Below are 17284 nucleotides of genomic sequence, written 5' to 3' on the forward strand. Positions count from 1 at the left end.
TTCCACCTACAGTAAATCTTGCTCTATAACCTGATTCAGAAGACAAACATGCATTAAAATGTTGACTGACTTGAAAAAATGTTTGGCGCTTGAACAGGAAAAGAAGAACAAAGGCTGAGTGTGTGATGTTTAACAAAGGAATCTTCATACCCAGCTTTCTAGGAGAATCAAAAGAAACAAAAAGAGAATTGTAAAAAACACGCTCTTCCTCCTCCCTTCTTCCCTCATTCCCTTTTCCCCTTAGAAAAAAAAGAAAACAAAGTCCTAGGAAATCAATCTACAAGAGGCAAAGCATCTCTTATTATGAAAAAAACACAAAGTCACAAGCCATTTAACTCACATGTGGTTAGTTAAAGTATTGGCCCGAAACAATTTTTTAAAAAATCTTACTGATCTTTTGGCATTTCTGTACCAAAATGTTCAGATGGCACACACTGTGCTTTATGGGTGGAGGAGAAAAGGCCTGCGGCTCAGATTCAAAGAAGTTTGAACTTGAACTCATTTATTTCGATTTCAAAATTCTAATGCAGATTACCTGGATGAGTTCCAAAACCTCAGAAGCTAAAACTTCTGCCAAACATTTTTAGTCTTGGCAATCTGTGATGGAATGCAATCATTAAAGAAATCCTGTCCCAAATTATCTTGCAGTTTCTCAGGCCAAATTTAAACCAAAAGTCATTTCTCTGGAGAACTTTGGGCTACATCTGCAGTAAAACAAGACCGGTGGCTATAAGAAATGCTTAGAACAGTGCTCTTCACACAGTAAGTGCTCAATAAATGCCATTCATTCTATGGTATTTATTGAGCGCTTACCATGTGCAGATCACAGCATTCACAGGACCTGAAGAAATCTGGCTTCTGTTCCTGGCCCCAACACTGGGTGACCTTGTGACCTGTGGAGGTCATGGTACTCATCCCTCCTTCAGGATCCTCATCTGGACAATGAGCTCGCTGAATTCTGCCTCCACCCTCATAGAGTTAAGGGTTAGTTTTCTAAACTCCTCGAGGTTCCCTTGGCTTGTTACAGATCCTTAGCACTGGAACTTTAGACCTGGGGACCATTCTCTAACAAGTCTTTATTAATAACAGGGCTAAAGTTCAGCTGGTTCCTCTTTTCCAAGTTGGCAGGGCAGGGTTCAGCTTGACCTCAGATTTGATCCTGTCCTCACATCCTAAAACCAGCTTCAATTACATCAGAGCATTCACCTTTCTCCTATGCATTCAGATTGAGTTTGATTTTACACGCCCTCCCAATTTTCCATATCAGGTTTGATTTAGAAGATGGATTTTTTTCCACCCTTAAAAATTCCACTTTCTGCGGAGTTTCTCTAGACCTACAACATGTTGAATCCCTATTTGATTATGTCTAGTTCTGCATCAGCAAAGTGAAGTAATTATACAGATAACTGTGATGCTATGAAATAGCCTAAATTATCCCTATTGTTAGCCTACATAAGCCAAATTTTTAGGATATTCTCCTCTTCCTTTGACAATTAATCAATCCATCAGTGGTATTTATCAAGTGTTTCTCTGTGCACAGCACTGTACAAAGAACTTGGGAGAGTACAATAAAGCTGAAGGCCCAATTCTTGTCCTCAAGGAGCCAGAGTAGGCGGAAAAACATATCTCCTCCCCTCAAGAAGGAGAGAATAGCAGGGCTAGACTGACTATGAAAGCTTACAGGAAATTGAAGACTGTCAGTTCGTTGTGTGAAGTGAATGTGTCTGTTTATTGTTGTATTGTACTCTCCCAAGAGTTTAATGCAGTGCTTTTCACACAGTAAGTGCTCAATTAAAACAATAAAATGAATGAATGAATGAATGAAGAATGCTTAAGAATGAAGGGGTGCCAGGGAAGAAAGGATGAGGAGGGAATGTCTGAGAACTAAAATCTCTTCTAATTAAGGCTTGCGGCTCCTTGCTTGCTAGGAGTTTCAAGCCAAAAAGGAGCTTCTCGAAGCCACCCAATCCCCAAGGGACCCACGAGTCTCGTGGCCAACCTGGCTAGCTAGCCAATGGACCCCATCCCCAACCTTTCATTGATAACCTATCAATAATATTGGCTTTCAAAGGTCATTCAAGAAATAGAAAGTATAGCAAACCGTGCTCTCAGCTTATTACTTGGCTTGATCTTTGTTTTGTTCTTGTGATTTTTTTATTTGCATGGTAAAGGCCTATTTGATATAGGTAACTTGATGCATTTAGCAGCAGGGGGAATTAATTGAAATTTGTTTCACTCACTATTACTCAACTCCAGTGCCCATCGTGGGATGATCAAAATAAAATGAGCTTGACAACTTTGACTACCGCTCCAAAAAGGAAATCTATGTTGTAATTAAAATGAACTCTGAGTATTTAATCAATGATAATAGCCAGTCTTTCTCCTATGGAAATGCAATATCAATATCTTACCATAGTGGGAAAGCAGAATAATCAGACCTAGATTGGAAATAAGCCATAAATTGGTGTTGCTTCTCAATCAGTTCATTCCTTCTACTCAATTGTATTTATTGAACGCTCACTGTTTGCAGAGCACTAAACTAAGCACTTGGGAAAATACAATACAACAATGAACATTCCCTGCCCACAACAAGCTTGAAAATATTCTCTTATACAGGAAAACAGCTTCCCTTTCCATTCTGACTAGAATTCCACAGAACAGAGTGGGAAAGTAAGCTGATATTGGATTTCAGATCAAACTCCAGGTCTACTTTGTGGCCGTAGAGCTGGAAACTCCTCACAGTTGCCTCATTTGATTCTTTGAGCATCATTCACTCAACTTGGACACAATTTGGATCTCAGCATTACTAGACACTGGACCATTAAAACTTCACTTGCTCTAAACTATCCTCTCAGGGTCACACCTGGAGAGTCTCCAGGACTCTATGTCTCCACTATGGGAGGAAGAGTCAAGCAGAGGCACATCCATTCCATTCCTAGTTTGGGCAGTGCCTAGCAAGGGGAAGACAATCTGCCACAGAACTCACCTGTGCTGGGCAACAGCAGCCGGGGAGAGAGTCAAGGAAGGAGATTCAAGTTTACTGTGCAGAAGGAGGCAATGGTAAACCAATGCTGAATTTTTTACCAAGGAAACTCTATGGATACACTACCAGAAGGTTTACAGGTGGCGGTGGGGCCTTCTGGGAGAGACATGTCCATGGGATTGCTATGGGTCAGAGATAACTCAACAGCATAAGACAAGACAACTCTAAACTCTCACTCTCTGATGACAACCTCCAAACCTACCTACCTTCCCATAAATTCCCTCTCTTCAAAGTGTTCTCTTCTCAAAGAGAGACTCCTGATTCCTTGAACGCCTCCTTTCCAGGCAATCATGGCCCATTTTAACTCATATCCAGTACAGTTTTACAACCTCAACTCTTCTGTCTCCACCAGGGTCAATTCCCTCTTAATATTGTCTCTCTGTCATCTTCTTACCAGTCCTGGACTACCTTCTCAGTATACTTGCTCCACTCCTGCACTTGTACTACAGAGGCCTGCTGATGGAAATCCAAACAGCTGGTTGACCATTTCAAATTCATCCTCACCCACTAAAATTCTACCTTTTCTTCCACTCACCATCACAATCCGTCCTCATTGACTCAATGCCCATCGACCCATTACCTATTCCAAACTGTCAATTCCTTCCTGAAACCCCCATCTCCCACCTCTCTTACTCCTGATTACTTCTGCCAGCTACTTTGTTGACAAAAGAAACCCATGAGGCATGAGCGCTCCAAAATCTCCCCTGCATCTCCCCACCTCCCTCCCATGCTCCCACCCTCTCATCCACTGTCTCATCAGAACCCACTGTGCAAGGGGGAAACTGTTGATACCTCCAAGTCCCTGGTACTCTCATCAACCCCTGCTCCAGCCCACGAAGGACTCAAACAGTGACAATTAGGAGACACCATGCCCATTCCCCTGACCCGGACCTCCAGGGCCCACCACGTGGTAGAGAAGCTGCCTCCACTCCCACAGCCCTGTATCTCCCATAGCCCCTACTCCAACCCAAGCAGTACTTCTCAACTTTGAGAAACTCTAGGAAAGGCAGGACTGAGGCTATAGCTGCATGTTCTGTTACTATTAGGCTGAGCCACAAGAACCTTAGAAACCTTTTCCTCTAGCTACAATGCTCGATAATTCCTGCCCTGTTTATCATCATCCTCTTCTTTCAGAATTTCTTTCCACCTTTCCGTAAGCATCCGTAGCCGTCCCTTCCCCATTTCATTCTTAGATTGAGAGTCCCTTGGAAGCCAGAGAGCATACTGAGGAGTTAGTCCAGGACTGGTAAGAGGATGACAGAGAGACAATATTAAGAGGGAATTGACTCTGGTGGAGACAGAAGAGTTGAGGGTGTAGAACTGTGCTGGGAGTTAAAAATGGGCCACGATTGCCTGGAAAGAAGGAGCTGTTCAAGGAATCAGGAGTCTCTCTTTGAGAAGAGAACAGCTTGAAGAGTGGCTACCAGTCAACCTACGCATCAAGAAAAACTCCTCACTCTTGGCTTCAAGGCTTTCCATCACCTCGCCCCCTCCTACCTCACCTCCCTTCTCTCCTTCTACAGCCCAGCCCGCACCTTCCACTCCTCTGCCGCTAACCTCCTCGCTGTGCCTCATTTTCGCCTATCCTGCCGTAGACCCCCGGCCCACGTCCTCCCAATGGCCTGGAATGCTCCGCACATCTGCCAAGCTAGCTCTCTTCCTCCCTTCAAAGCCCTAATGAGAGCTCACCTCCTCCAGGAGGCCTTCCCAGACTGAGCCCCCTTTTTCCTCTCCCCCCTCCATCCCCCGGCCCTACCTTCTTCCCCTCCCCACAGTACCTGTATATATGTTTGTACAGATTTATTACTCTATTTTACTTGTACATATTTACTTTTATTTTGTCAATGATGTGCTTCTAGCTTTACTTCTATTTATTCTGATGACTTGACACCTGACCACGTGTTTTGTTTTGTTTTGTCTTGTTTTGTTTTGTTGTCTGTCTCCCCATTCTAGACTGTGAGCCCATTGTTGGGTAGGGACCGTCTCCATATGTTGCCAACTTGTACTTCCCAAGCGCTTAGTACAGTGCTCTGCACACAGTAAGTGCTCAATAAATACAATTGAATGAATGAATGAATATCTGTATTTCATCTGCTTATTTTTGCTTGCAGGGCTTGTTATATAATAAGTGCTGAACAAATACCACAATCATTATTCACTGAATGCTTACTGGGTGCAGAGCACTGAACTAAGTACTTGGAAGCGTACAGTATAGCAGATTTGGTGGACACGTTCCCTACTCACACCCTTCTCCATTGCCCTGGTAACTAGGGTCTCTATCCCTTCAGGACTTTAATTCTTTCCCCACACCACTTGTGTACACATTTGTATGCATCCTTGTAGGCTGCAACTTCCTCTAGCTGTAATGGATTTTAATGTCACTCTCCCCATCTACATTATAAGCTCCTTGAGGATAGGAATCATGTCTGCTGACTTTATACTGTATTATATTGTATTGAACGGTGATCTGCACCTTTTGGGCATCTGATATTCACCCCACCCTCAGCCCTGCAGCACTTAATTAATATCATAAATTACTGATTCATATTAATGTCTGATTCACCTTCTAGACTGTAAACCCATTATTATTATTATTATTATCATTTTTATGGTACTTGTTAAGTGCTTACTGTGTGTCTACACTGTTCTAAGCCCTGGGTAGGTACAGGTTAATTAGGTTGGACACTGTCCCTGTTCCACTCACAGTCTAAGTAAGAGGGAGAACAAGTACTGAATCCACATTTTACAGATGAGGAAATTGAGACATAGAGAAGTTAATTGACTTACCCAAGGTCCCACAGTGAGCAATTGGCAGAAACAGAATTAAAACTCAGGTCCTCTGATTCCCAGGCCCGTGTTCTTTCTACTAGGCCATGTTCCTTCTCTGATCCTCCTACCAGGTGGCCAATCAATCAGTCAATCAATCATTAAAGGCATTTATTGGGTGCTTTCTGTGCAGAGGGGACTGAACTAAGCACTTGGGAGAGTGCCATATAATAATAATAATAATGATGGCATTTGTTATGTGCTTACTATGTGCCAGACACTGTACGAAGTGCTGGGGTAGGTACAAGTGAATCGGGCTGGACACAGTCCCTTGTCCCACATGGGGCTCACAGTCTCAATCCCCATTTTACAGATAAAGGAACTGAGGCACAGAGAAGTGCCTTACCTAAGGTTACACAGCAGACAAGTGGTAGAGCCAGAATTAGAACTCATGACCTTCTGACTCCTAGACCTGTGGTTTATCTGCTACGCCATGCAGTTGGTAGTTATGATTTCTACCTTCAAGGAGCTTACAGTCCAGAGTAGGAGTGTTCAAATTCCCAGAATGAGCTCAATCAGGGAAAATTTAAGAAGCCAGGGGGTATTTTCCCAAGTTCTCTATGCTTATTCCCTTAGCCGGTGACCTACTCGCTAGACCACGGCCTAGGAGACCGAAGGACTTGGGTTCTAATTCCTGCTCTGCCCCTCTGATCCTCCTAACCCAGATGGCACAGAGGACTGAACTCTGTCCACGGTGCGGGGGGCAGCCACTGGTGATCAGAAAGTTGCAAGAGGAGTTTCATGAAAGGGCCTCCAAGGGCTTCCTTCAACTCACCCTCCCCACCTCTCTTCCTCCTGCCCAGAGTAGAGTTGGGCTCATTGCTTGTAGCAGAGAGGATAGGATTTAAAGAATAATTATAATAATAATGATGGTATTTGTTGGTGCTTACTATGTGCAAAGCGCTGTTCTAAGCACTGGGGGGATACAAGGTGATCAGGTTGTCCCACGTGGGGCTCACGGTCTTCATCCCCATTGTACAGATGAGGGAACTGAGGCACAGAGAAGTCAAGTGACGTGCCCAAAGTCACACAGTTAACAAACGGTGGAGTCGGGATTAGAAACCATGACTCTCAAGCCCAGGCTCTTTCCACTGAGCCACGCTGTGAGGGGAATCATCGCTGGGAAGTTAGCTCGGCTCCTCTGGCTATAGAAATTGGGCATTTGTGAAGCTCAGAGCCAATGCAGTCTTCCTGACAAAGCAGGTATTTGCTCTGGGAAATCAATGTCCCGAAAAGGCAGGCTGAAAAGGCAGGCCAACCAAGTTGTCTTTCTAGCAGGGCTGAACAAGACATTTTCTTCCATTCCCCTTTTCCCTGCTAATCCTATGATCGGTGTGCATTATCTGCCCAGTCTAGTTTTTTATCAAGGTCAAAAGCAATAGCAAAATCATGCTTCAGGTGTCACCTACTGGATACCTCTGGAAAAGGGTTGGAAAGAATAAATCTTGGGAATGATTCTGTTCAAGTGATTTTGAAAAATGACAAAAAAAATTCAAGTAGTCCATTTGAAATGTACTGTTTTGAGGGAGAAAAGAGGAAGTAAACATTTAAAATTACAAAATCAATAAGAACCGTCCTTCCATCTGCCCTTCCCCCATCCACCACAAAAAAATACACTGCATTTTGATTAAGGCTCAGCCTTGAACATTTTCCCTGGCAGATTGCCAAAATAAAGCTTAGGTAACCCCTGCTATTTAAGGTGGAATTTTTGCTTTGTATTTGAAAGCGTTTCCCATTCCAAGTTTACCTTTTTTAATGCTGCAGCTGAGGGGAAGTGATAGTCAGAACCTGAAGGAAGAAATCTGAAGAAATGACCTTGGCCTGGGACACACGAACTCCAAATGTAAACTGCAAAATGCAATGGATTGACCAAACTAATTGGGATCAAGACTAGTTCAGATCATCCAAAGGTCAGAGAACAAAACATAATTGTGTTTGACTTCTTCAGATGGACCTGTGCCCAGTTTTATCCCCCCAACAATCTGAAGTGGCTTTGTTTGGAGAAGCAGTGTGGCCTTTTGGAAAGATCGTGATGCCTGGAAGTCAGGGAACAATTAAAATAAAAATGGTCATCCAAGCCCCCTATAACCACCATCAGAAACAAAATACTTGCTGGAATGGATAATTGGACTGCCCCAGCAATGGCAAATGTTCTGGGCATGTTACTCCCCTCCTCAAAAATCTCCAGTGGCTGCCTGTCAACCTACGAATCAAGCAAAAACTCCACACTCTCGGCTTCAAGGCTTTCCATCACCTCGCCCCCTCCTACCTCACCTCTTTTCTCCCCTTCTCCAGCCCAGCTCGCACCCTCCACTCCTCAGCCGCTAACCTCCTCACCGTACCTCGTTCTCGCCTGTCCCGCCGTCAACCCCCGGCCCACATCCTTCCCCTGGCCTGGAATGCCCTCCCTCCACACATCTCCCAAGCTAGCTCTCTTCCTCCCTTCAAAGCCCTACTGAGAGCTCACCTCCTCCAAGAGGCCTTACCAGACTGAGCCCCCTTTTTCCTCTCCTCCTCCCCATCATCCCCATCCTACCTCCTTCCCCTCCCCACAGCACTTGTATATATGTTTGTACATATTTATTACTCTATTTTACTTGTACATATTTACTATTCTATTTTGTTAATGATGTGCATATAGCTTGAATTCTATTTGTTCTGATGATTTTGACATCTGTCTACATCACCATCAATTGTATTTATTGAGCGCTTACTGTGTGCAGAGCACTGTACTAAGCGCTTATGTTTTGTTTTGTTGTCTGTCTCCCCCTTCTAGACTGTGAGCCTGTTGTTGGGCTGACTTGTACTTCCCAAGCACTTAGTACAGTGCTCTGTACACAGTAAGTGCTCTATAAATATGATTGAATGGATGAATGAATGAATGAATGGCATTCTACATGAAAATTACTAGACTGTGAGTTTCTTTTTTATGGCATTTGTTAATGATAACTAAGTGCTACTGTGTGCCAGGCACTAGAGTAAGCACGGTGGCAGATACAAGCTAATCAGATTGGACACAGTCCATGTCCCAAATGGTGCTCACAGTCTCAATCCCCATATTTCAGATGAGGTAACTCTGGTATGGCAGAGCTGGGATTAGAATCTGGCTCCTCTGACTCCCAGCCTACGAATAATAATAATAATAATGGTATTAGTTAAGTGCTTACTATGTGCCAGGCACTATACAGAGAAGCAGTGTGGCTCAGTGGAAAGAGCATGGGTTTTGGAGTCAAAGGTCATGGGTTCAAACTCCGGCTCTGCCAATTGTCAGCTGTGTGACTTTGGGCAAGTCACTTAACTTCTCTGTGCCTCAGTTACCTCATCTGTAAAATGGGGATTAAGACTGTGAGCCCCCTGTGGCTCACCTGATGGCCTTGTAACCTCCCCAGTGCTTAGAACAGTGCTTTGCACATAGTAAGTGCTTACTAAATGTCATTATTATTATTATTATTATTACTAATTGTTGGATTAGATACAAGCAAATCCAGTAGAACACAGTCCCTGTCCCATGTGGGGTTCACAGTTTCAATCCCCATTTATCCACTAGGCCATGCTTTGTCCCAGATCTGGACCTTACCTACCATTTGTCCTTGGGAAAATCACATAATAATAATAATAATAATAATAATAATAATAATAATGGCATCTCTTAATTGCTCTGTGCCTCAGTTTCCTCATTGTAAAAAAGGATTCAGTGCCTGTGCTCCCTCCCATTTAGACTGTGAGCCTCATGTGGGACAGGATCTGGGTCTGACCTGAGTGACTTGTATCTACCCCAGTGCTTAAAACAGTAATCAATAGTAGCAGTAATCATACTAATAATAATAACAATAATAACCATAATAATAATGTGTCTACATGTTTTGTTTTGTTGTCTGTCTCCCCCTTCTAGACTGTGAGCCCATTGTTGGATAGGGACCATCTCTATATGTTGCCGACTTATACTTCCCAAGCGCTTAGTACAGTGCTGTGCACACAGTAAGCGCTCAATAAATACGATTGAATGAATGAATGAATGAATGAATGAATGAATGAATGAATGAACAAGAAGTAGCATGATGTAGTGCAAAGATCACAGGGAGTCAGGGGACCTCCCTGACCACAGGGAGTCAGGGGATGATTGAATGAATGAATGAATGAACAAGAAGCAGCATGGCTCAGTGGAAAGAGCATGGGCTTTGGAGTCAGAGGTCATGGGTTTGAATCCCGGGTCCGCCACATGTCTGCTGCATGACCTTGGGCAAGTCACTTAACTTCTCTGAGCCTCAGTTACCTCATCTGTAAAATGGGGATTGACTGTGAGCCCCACGTGGGACAACCTGATCACCTTGTATCCCCTCCAGCGCTTAGAACAGTGCTTGGTGCATAGTAAGCGCTTAACAAATGCCGTCATTATGATTATTATTATCTAATCCCAGCTTTATTACTGTTTTGTCCTTGGAAGAGTCACAACTTCTCTGCTAAGCACTGGCATCACCGCTGTGACTGGGTAGGACTACCCCTGCTCCCAGTGACCCTGGCTCTGGCTCCTCCTGACCCACTGCACTCTCCTGGGGCCCAGGGACAGCCAGGTGCCACCCACCCTGCAGCGAGTGGCCCTGGAGGCTCAGGAGGCTGTTCTGCTCTGCTCTGCCACAGAGGCAACATGATGTTATGGAACCACAAGCTGCACAGGCCTCGAGGAGTCATTAAGTCATTAAGTCTAGAAGTCATTAAGTCTTCTAGACTGTGAGCCAGCTGTTGGGTAGGGACCGTCTCTATATGTTGCCAACTTCTACTTCCCAAGTGCTTAGTACAGTGCTCTGCATACAGTAAGCACTCAATAAATACGATTGAATGAATTAAGTCCCTCAGGAGGGGGAGACCCACTGGGCTTTTGCCTCACAACCCTGTCAGTCCTGGAGGGGCCACTCCAAGTGACAAGGAACTGGACAAGAGACAATACTCCCTTTCTGGGACCAAGCCTTTAAATGACTATTCTTAAATTCAGTCTCAGTCTCAGTGCGCAGAGCACTGTACTAAGTGCTTGGTTTACTACAATATAATACTATAACAGACACATTCCCTGCCCACAATGAACTTACAGTGTAAAGGGGGAGACAGACATTAATAAAAATGAATGAATTACAGATATGTACTAAAGGGCTGTAGAGCAGGGAGCAGGGGATGAATTAAAGAGAGCAAGTCAGGGTAACGCAGGAGGCAGCTGAAGAAAAGGAAAAAAAGGGCTTAGTCAGGGAAGGAGATGTGCCTTCAATAAAGCTTTGAAAGCTTTGAAAGCGGGGTGAGTAATTTTCTGTCAGTTATGAGGAAGGAGGAAGTTTCAGGGCCAGGGGTAGAATGCGGGTGAGGGGTCAGTTACGAGATAGACGAGATCGAGATACAGGAAGAAAGTTAGCAATAGAGGAGTAAAGTGTGTAGGCTGGGTTGTACTAGGAAAACAGTGAGGTGATATAGGAGGGGGCAAGGTGATGGAGTGCTTTAGAGCCAATGGTGAGGAGTTTCTGTCTGATATCCAAGATTTCTGTCTGATATCCAAGACTGAACTCCTTGTCTTCCCTCCCAAACCCTGCCCTCTCCCTGACTTTCCCATCACTGTGGACAGCAATACCATCCTTCCTGTCTCACAAGCCCGCAACCTTGGTGTCATCCTCGACTCCACTCTCTCGTTCACCCCTCACATCCAAGCCATCACCAAAACCTTCCGGTCTCACCTCCGCAACATTGCCAAGATCCGCCCTTTCCTCTCCATCCAAACCACTACCCTGCTCGTTCAAGCTCTCATCCTATCCCGTCTGGATTACTGTATCAGCCTCCTCTCCGATCTCCCATCCTTCTGTCTCTCCCCACTTCAATCCATACTTCACGCCGCTGCCCAGATTGTCTCTGTCCAGAAACACTCTGGGCATGTTACTCCCCTCCTCAAAAATCTCCAGTGGCTACCAATCAACCTATGCATCAGGCAGAAGCTCCTCACCCTCGGCTTCAAGGCAGTCCATCACCTCGCCCCCTCCTACCTCACCTCCCTTCTCTCCTTCTACAGCCCAGCCCACACCCACCGCTCCTCTGCCGTTAATCTCCTCACCATGCCTCGTTCTCGCCTGTCCCGCCATCAACCCCCGGCCCACGTCATCCCCCTGGCCTGGAATGCCCTCCCTCCCCACATCTGCCAAGGTAGCTCTCTTCCTCCCTTCAAGACTCTACTGAGAGCTCACCTCCTCCAGGAGGCCTTCCCAGACTGAGCCCTCTCCTTCCTCTCCCCCTCGTCCCCCTCCCCATCCCCCCACCTTACCTCCTTCCCTTCCCCACAGCACCTGTATATATGTATATATGTTTGTACGTATTTATTACTCTATTTATTTATTTATTTTACTTGTACATATTCTATTTATTTTATTTTGTTAGTATGTTTTGTTTTGTTCTCTGTCTCCCCCTTCTAGACTGTGAGCCCACTGTTGGGTAGGAACCATCTCTATATGTTGCCAACTTGCACTTCCCAAGCACTTAGTACAGTGCTCTGCATGCAGTAAGCACTCAGTAAATAAAACTGAATGAATGAACTGAACTGCACGACTTCTCTGGTGTTTCAGTGTATTCTAAATTGTTGATTATGTTTTGTAGACACCATGGCCTAGTGGAAAGATTATGGGCCTGGGAGTTCGAGGACCTGGACTGTAATCGCAGCTCTGCCACATGTTCATTGTGTGACCTTGGGCAAGTCACTTAACTTCTCTCTGCCTCCGTTACTCTCTCTGCAAAATGGGGCTGAAGTCCTACTCCCTCCTACTTAGACTGTGAGCCCCATGTCGGACAGGAATTGTGTCCAACCTGATTCATTTGTATCTACCCCAGTGTTTAGAACTGTGTTTGACAAGTACAGTGCTCTGCACACAGTAAGCGCTCAATAAATGTGTTTGAATGAATGAATGACACATAGAAAGTGCTTAACGAGTATTGTGGGCAGGGAGTGTGTCTGTTATGCTACACTGTACTCTCCCAAGTGCTCAGTACAGTGTTCTGCACACAATGTGTTCAATAAATATGATTGATTAATTGATAATAATTATCATTTTCTTCTCTTCCATTCATTTATTCAATTGTATTTATTGGGCGCTTAATGTGTGCAGAGCACTGTACTAAGCTCTCATACTTGGGCTTCCCCACCCCAGGCTCACAAAATTTGTATTGCTTGCTAACACCAGTCCATTGCATTTTTCTCCTAAAACTACTGCATGGTAAAAATAATTGTCAGGGACAGGAAGTCACTCTGGGAGGGAAGAAAATGACTACAAGGTCATCTATTGCCTTTGAGTGAACTACTGAAATTTTCAGGCACAAGCACCTAGAAAATATTGATTGGTGTTCTCTTCACTGGACAGGCTCCCTTTTTGAGTGGGTAGCAATAATTCATTCTCCTTGTGGAAGTGCATCAATAACAGCACCTTGGATTTGCAGGGTACTTTTTTATTTTTCCTTTGTGCTAGAGTGTTAATTTTCTCTTTCTACCCCTACTTCCCCATTATATTGCTAGTTCTATTGCATTTTATTACTACTAATGTTTTTGTTTCTTTCATTTTTTCCTATGGTATTTAATTCAATCATATTTATTGAGCGCTTACTGTGTGCAGAGCACTGTACACAGCACAGTGGACTTTGTTAAACTCTTACTCTGTGCCAGACACTGTACTAAGCACTGGGGCAGATACAAGCTAATCAGTCCCTGACCCACATGGGGCTCACAGTTTTAATTCCCATTTTATGGATGAGGTAACTGAGGCACAGAGAAGTTAAGTGATTTGCCCAAGGTCTCACGGTACTCAAGTGACAGAGCAGGAATTAGAAATCAGGTCCTTCCGACTCCTAGGCCCTTGCTCTAGCCAGTAAACCATCAGCTTCTCACAGCATGATATGTGTGATATTTATTAAGCACTTACAGACCAAGTGCTGGTGTAGATATAAGATAGACATAGTCCTTGTCCCACATTAAGATGTTATCCCCATTTCAGAGGTGAGGAAACTAAGGCAAAGAGACCTTAAGTGACTTGTCCAAGGTCACACAATAGGCAAGTGGCAGAGCTGGGATTAGAACCCAGGTTCTCTTAATAATAATAATTATAACAATAATAATAATTAGTATTATTATTATGGTATCATCATCATCATCAATCACATTTATTGAGCACTTACTGTGTGCAGAGCACTGTACTAAGTGCTTGGGAAGTACAAGTTGGCAACATATAGAGACAGTCCCTACCCAACAGTGGGCTCACAGTCTAAAAGGGGGAGACAGAGAACAAAACCAAACATACTAACAAAATAAAATAAATAGAATAGATATGCACAAGTAAAATAAATAAATAAATAAATAGAGTAATGAATATGTACAAGCATATATACATATATACAGGATCTGTTAAGCACTTATTCATTCATTCAATCATGTTTATTGAGCACTTACTGTGTGCAGAGCACTGTACTAAGTGCTTGGAAAGTACAATTCAGCCATAAAGAGAGACAATCCCTGCCCACAATGAGCCTATATTCTAGAGCAGGGGTGACAGACATCAAAACAAATAAACAGGCATCAATATAAATAAATAGAATTATAGATCTATACTTATATACATAAGTGCTGTGGGGCAGGGAGGGTGAGGGAGAGCAAAGGGAGTGAGTCTAGATGATGTGGAAGCAAAGTGCCGGGCACTGTACTAAGTGCTGGGTTGGGTACAAGCAAATCAGGTTGGACATAGTTCCTGTCCCCCATTGGACTTCCAGTCTCAATCCCCGTTTTACAGCTGAGGTAACTGAGGCACAGAGAAGTGAAGTGATTTACCCAAAGTCACACAACAGATAAGTGGAGGAGCTGGAATTAGAACTCATGACCTTCTGTCTCCTAGGCCCGTGCTCTATCCACTATGCTATGCTGCTTCTCCCAAGAGGTTAGTACAGTGCTCTGCACACAGTACGCACTCAATAAATACCATCAATTGATGGATTGATTGAGCACCCTTCTGAGGTAGGAAGAGGGAGGTAATATTATCCCCATTTTCCTTCATTCATTCAGTTGTATTTATTGAGCGCTTACTGTGTGCAGAGCACTGTACTAAGCACTTGGAAAGTACAAGTCAGCAACGTATAGATATGGTCCCTACCCAACAATGAGTTCGTAGTCTACGAGATATGAGATAGCTCATATGGAGAAGCAGCATGGCTCAGTGAAAAGAGCCCGGGCTTTGGAGTCAGAGGTCAGGGGTTCAAATCCCGGCTCCGCCAATTGTCAGCTGTGTGACTTTGGGCATCACTTCACTTCTCTGTGCCTCAGTTACCTCATCTGGAAAATGGGGATTAAGACTGTGAGCCCCAGAGGTTCAAATCCCGGCTCCGCCAATTGTCAGCTGTGTGACTTTGGGCAACACTTCACTTCTCTGTGCCTCAGTTACCTCATCTGGAAAATGGGGATTAAGACTGTGAGTCCCCCGTGGGACAACCTGATCAACTTGTAACCTCCCCAGCGCTTAGAACAGTGCTTTGCACATAGTAAGTGCTTTATAAATGCCATCGTTATTATTATGAGATATGAGATAGCTGAGGCCCCTAGATGTTTATTGATTTGCCTGAGGACACCCAGCAGACTATTACTGGCTCCTCATCCATGTGTAAATGCCATCCCCGACCTAGACTAGCTAGGTCAGCTGACTCCTCAGAAATGCCGTGAAGTTTCTCGAGGAATTGCTCTGAGAATGTTCGTCAAGAGCTGATAGAACCCAGCGTGGACATCGGAACATCCCTAGAGGAACACTACAGGATCCAGGCATTCCCAAAGCAATAGCAGCATCTCCCTTCTGTCTACACGGATGGTTGCCAAGGGTGTAAGGAGATGCAGCATGGCCTAGTGGATAGAAGAGAAGCAGCGTGGCTTAGTGGAAAAGAGCGTGGGCTTTGGAGTCAGAGGTCATGGGTTCAAATCCCAGCTCCGCCAACTGTCAGCTGTGTGACTTTGGGCAAGTCACTTAACTTCTCTGGGCCTCAGATGCCTCATCTGTAAAATGGGGATGAAGACTGTGAGCCCCCCGTGGGACAACCTGATCACCTTGTATCCTCCCCAGCGCTTAGAACAGTACTTTGCACATAGTAAGCGCTTAATAAAAAATGCCAAAAATAGAGCAGGGACCTGAGAGTCGGAAGGACCTGGGTTCGAATCCCTGCTCGGCCACTCGAGTGCTGCGTGACCTCGGTCAAGTCCCTGTGCTTTAGCTACCTCACCTGTAAAATGGGGATCAATTCTGTGAGCCGGTCCCAAGGTGACCCTGGGGTACCAGCCATCTCAAGGTCAAATGCTATCTCGCGGCCACCTGAGCCAGCAGGCAGAACTCAGAAGTGAGGGTGGGATACCACCCCCGCAACCAAAACTGCTAGATTTACAGCCCAAGCTGGGAATACAGAAGGTGACCCTCGCCTCCGTGCTGATCAAATTAGGTATGGAGGAGGGTGGGAGGGCAGAGATTGGATAAACTGAGGCTGGAAGCTGGAATGGCAGGTGATAAATACCTGCGGCCTCTGGCCCTTTCCGCAGAGGATTGAGACTTGCAGCAGATGGCTGCAGGGCACCTCTGTCCAGAGCGTGAGAAGCCCACTCTGCCTGCACCAAGTGAGGAGCCGTGGAATGGGGGAGTGAGGCTTCTGTCCCACTGGACGCTCATGGGGCTGGAAGGCAGGTGCTTCGCCATGGGTATGGAACAAATGAATGAATTCCTCCCAAATGGAAAATCCTCGTGGGTGGGAGTTAGGGGCTTCCCCCATCGGTGTGTAACTCAAGGGGATTCCTCCAGAAAGCGAAGTGCACATGACTGCAAACTGTAAGGGAATTCCACCTGGGTGGGCCTTAACTCGCGAGTAATGTATACATGTGTTCCTCCCATTAGGGAAGCTCTAATATTACTAATTGATTACAATCCTCCCGAAAGGGAAGTTCAATCCATTGCACCTAAACAATTACATAATTCAATTCGCCTCGTGGAGTAAATTTTATATAAAACTCAGGCTTTCCATCCCCGGCCTCTCTCTCTCTCTCTCTCTCGCCTCGCTGATTACTGAACGAACCCATCCCCAGACGATGGGTGACAGAGCCCCATGTGGGACATGGTCTATGTCCAAACTGATTAGCTTGTATCTACTCCAGTGCTTAGTACAGTGCCTGGCACACAGTAAGCACTTAACAAGAACCTTAAAAAAAATCAAGTTTCTGTCAAAAAACTGGAAAACTGGAAACCCCAAATGTTCTCTACTTGCTATTGTCTCCATAAACTGGAGCCTCCTGGCAAAAAACTGAAGATGAATTTCTCAGACTTCTAACTCCAAAAAGGTAAGACCTTTGTGGTGGACCTAAATTTCCAGGTCAGAATCATTCGTCTTCAC

Source organism: Tachyglossus aculeatus, chromosome 1 (genome assembly GCF_015852505.1).
Source record: "Tachyglossus aculeatus isolate mTacAcu1 chromosome 1, mTacAcu1.pri, whole genome shotgun sequence".
Lineage (NCBI taxonomy): Eukaryota > Metazoa > Chordata > Mammalia > Monotremata > Tachyglossidae > Tachyglossus > Tachyglossus aculeatus.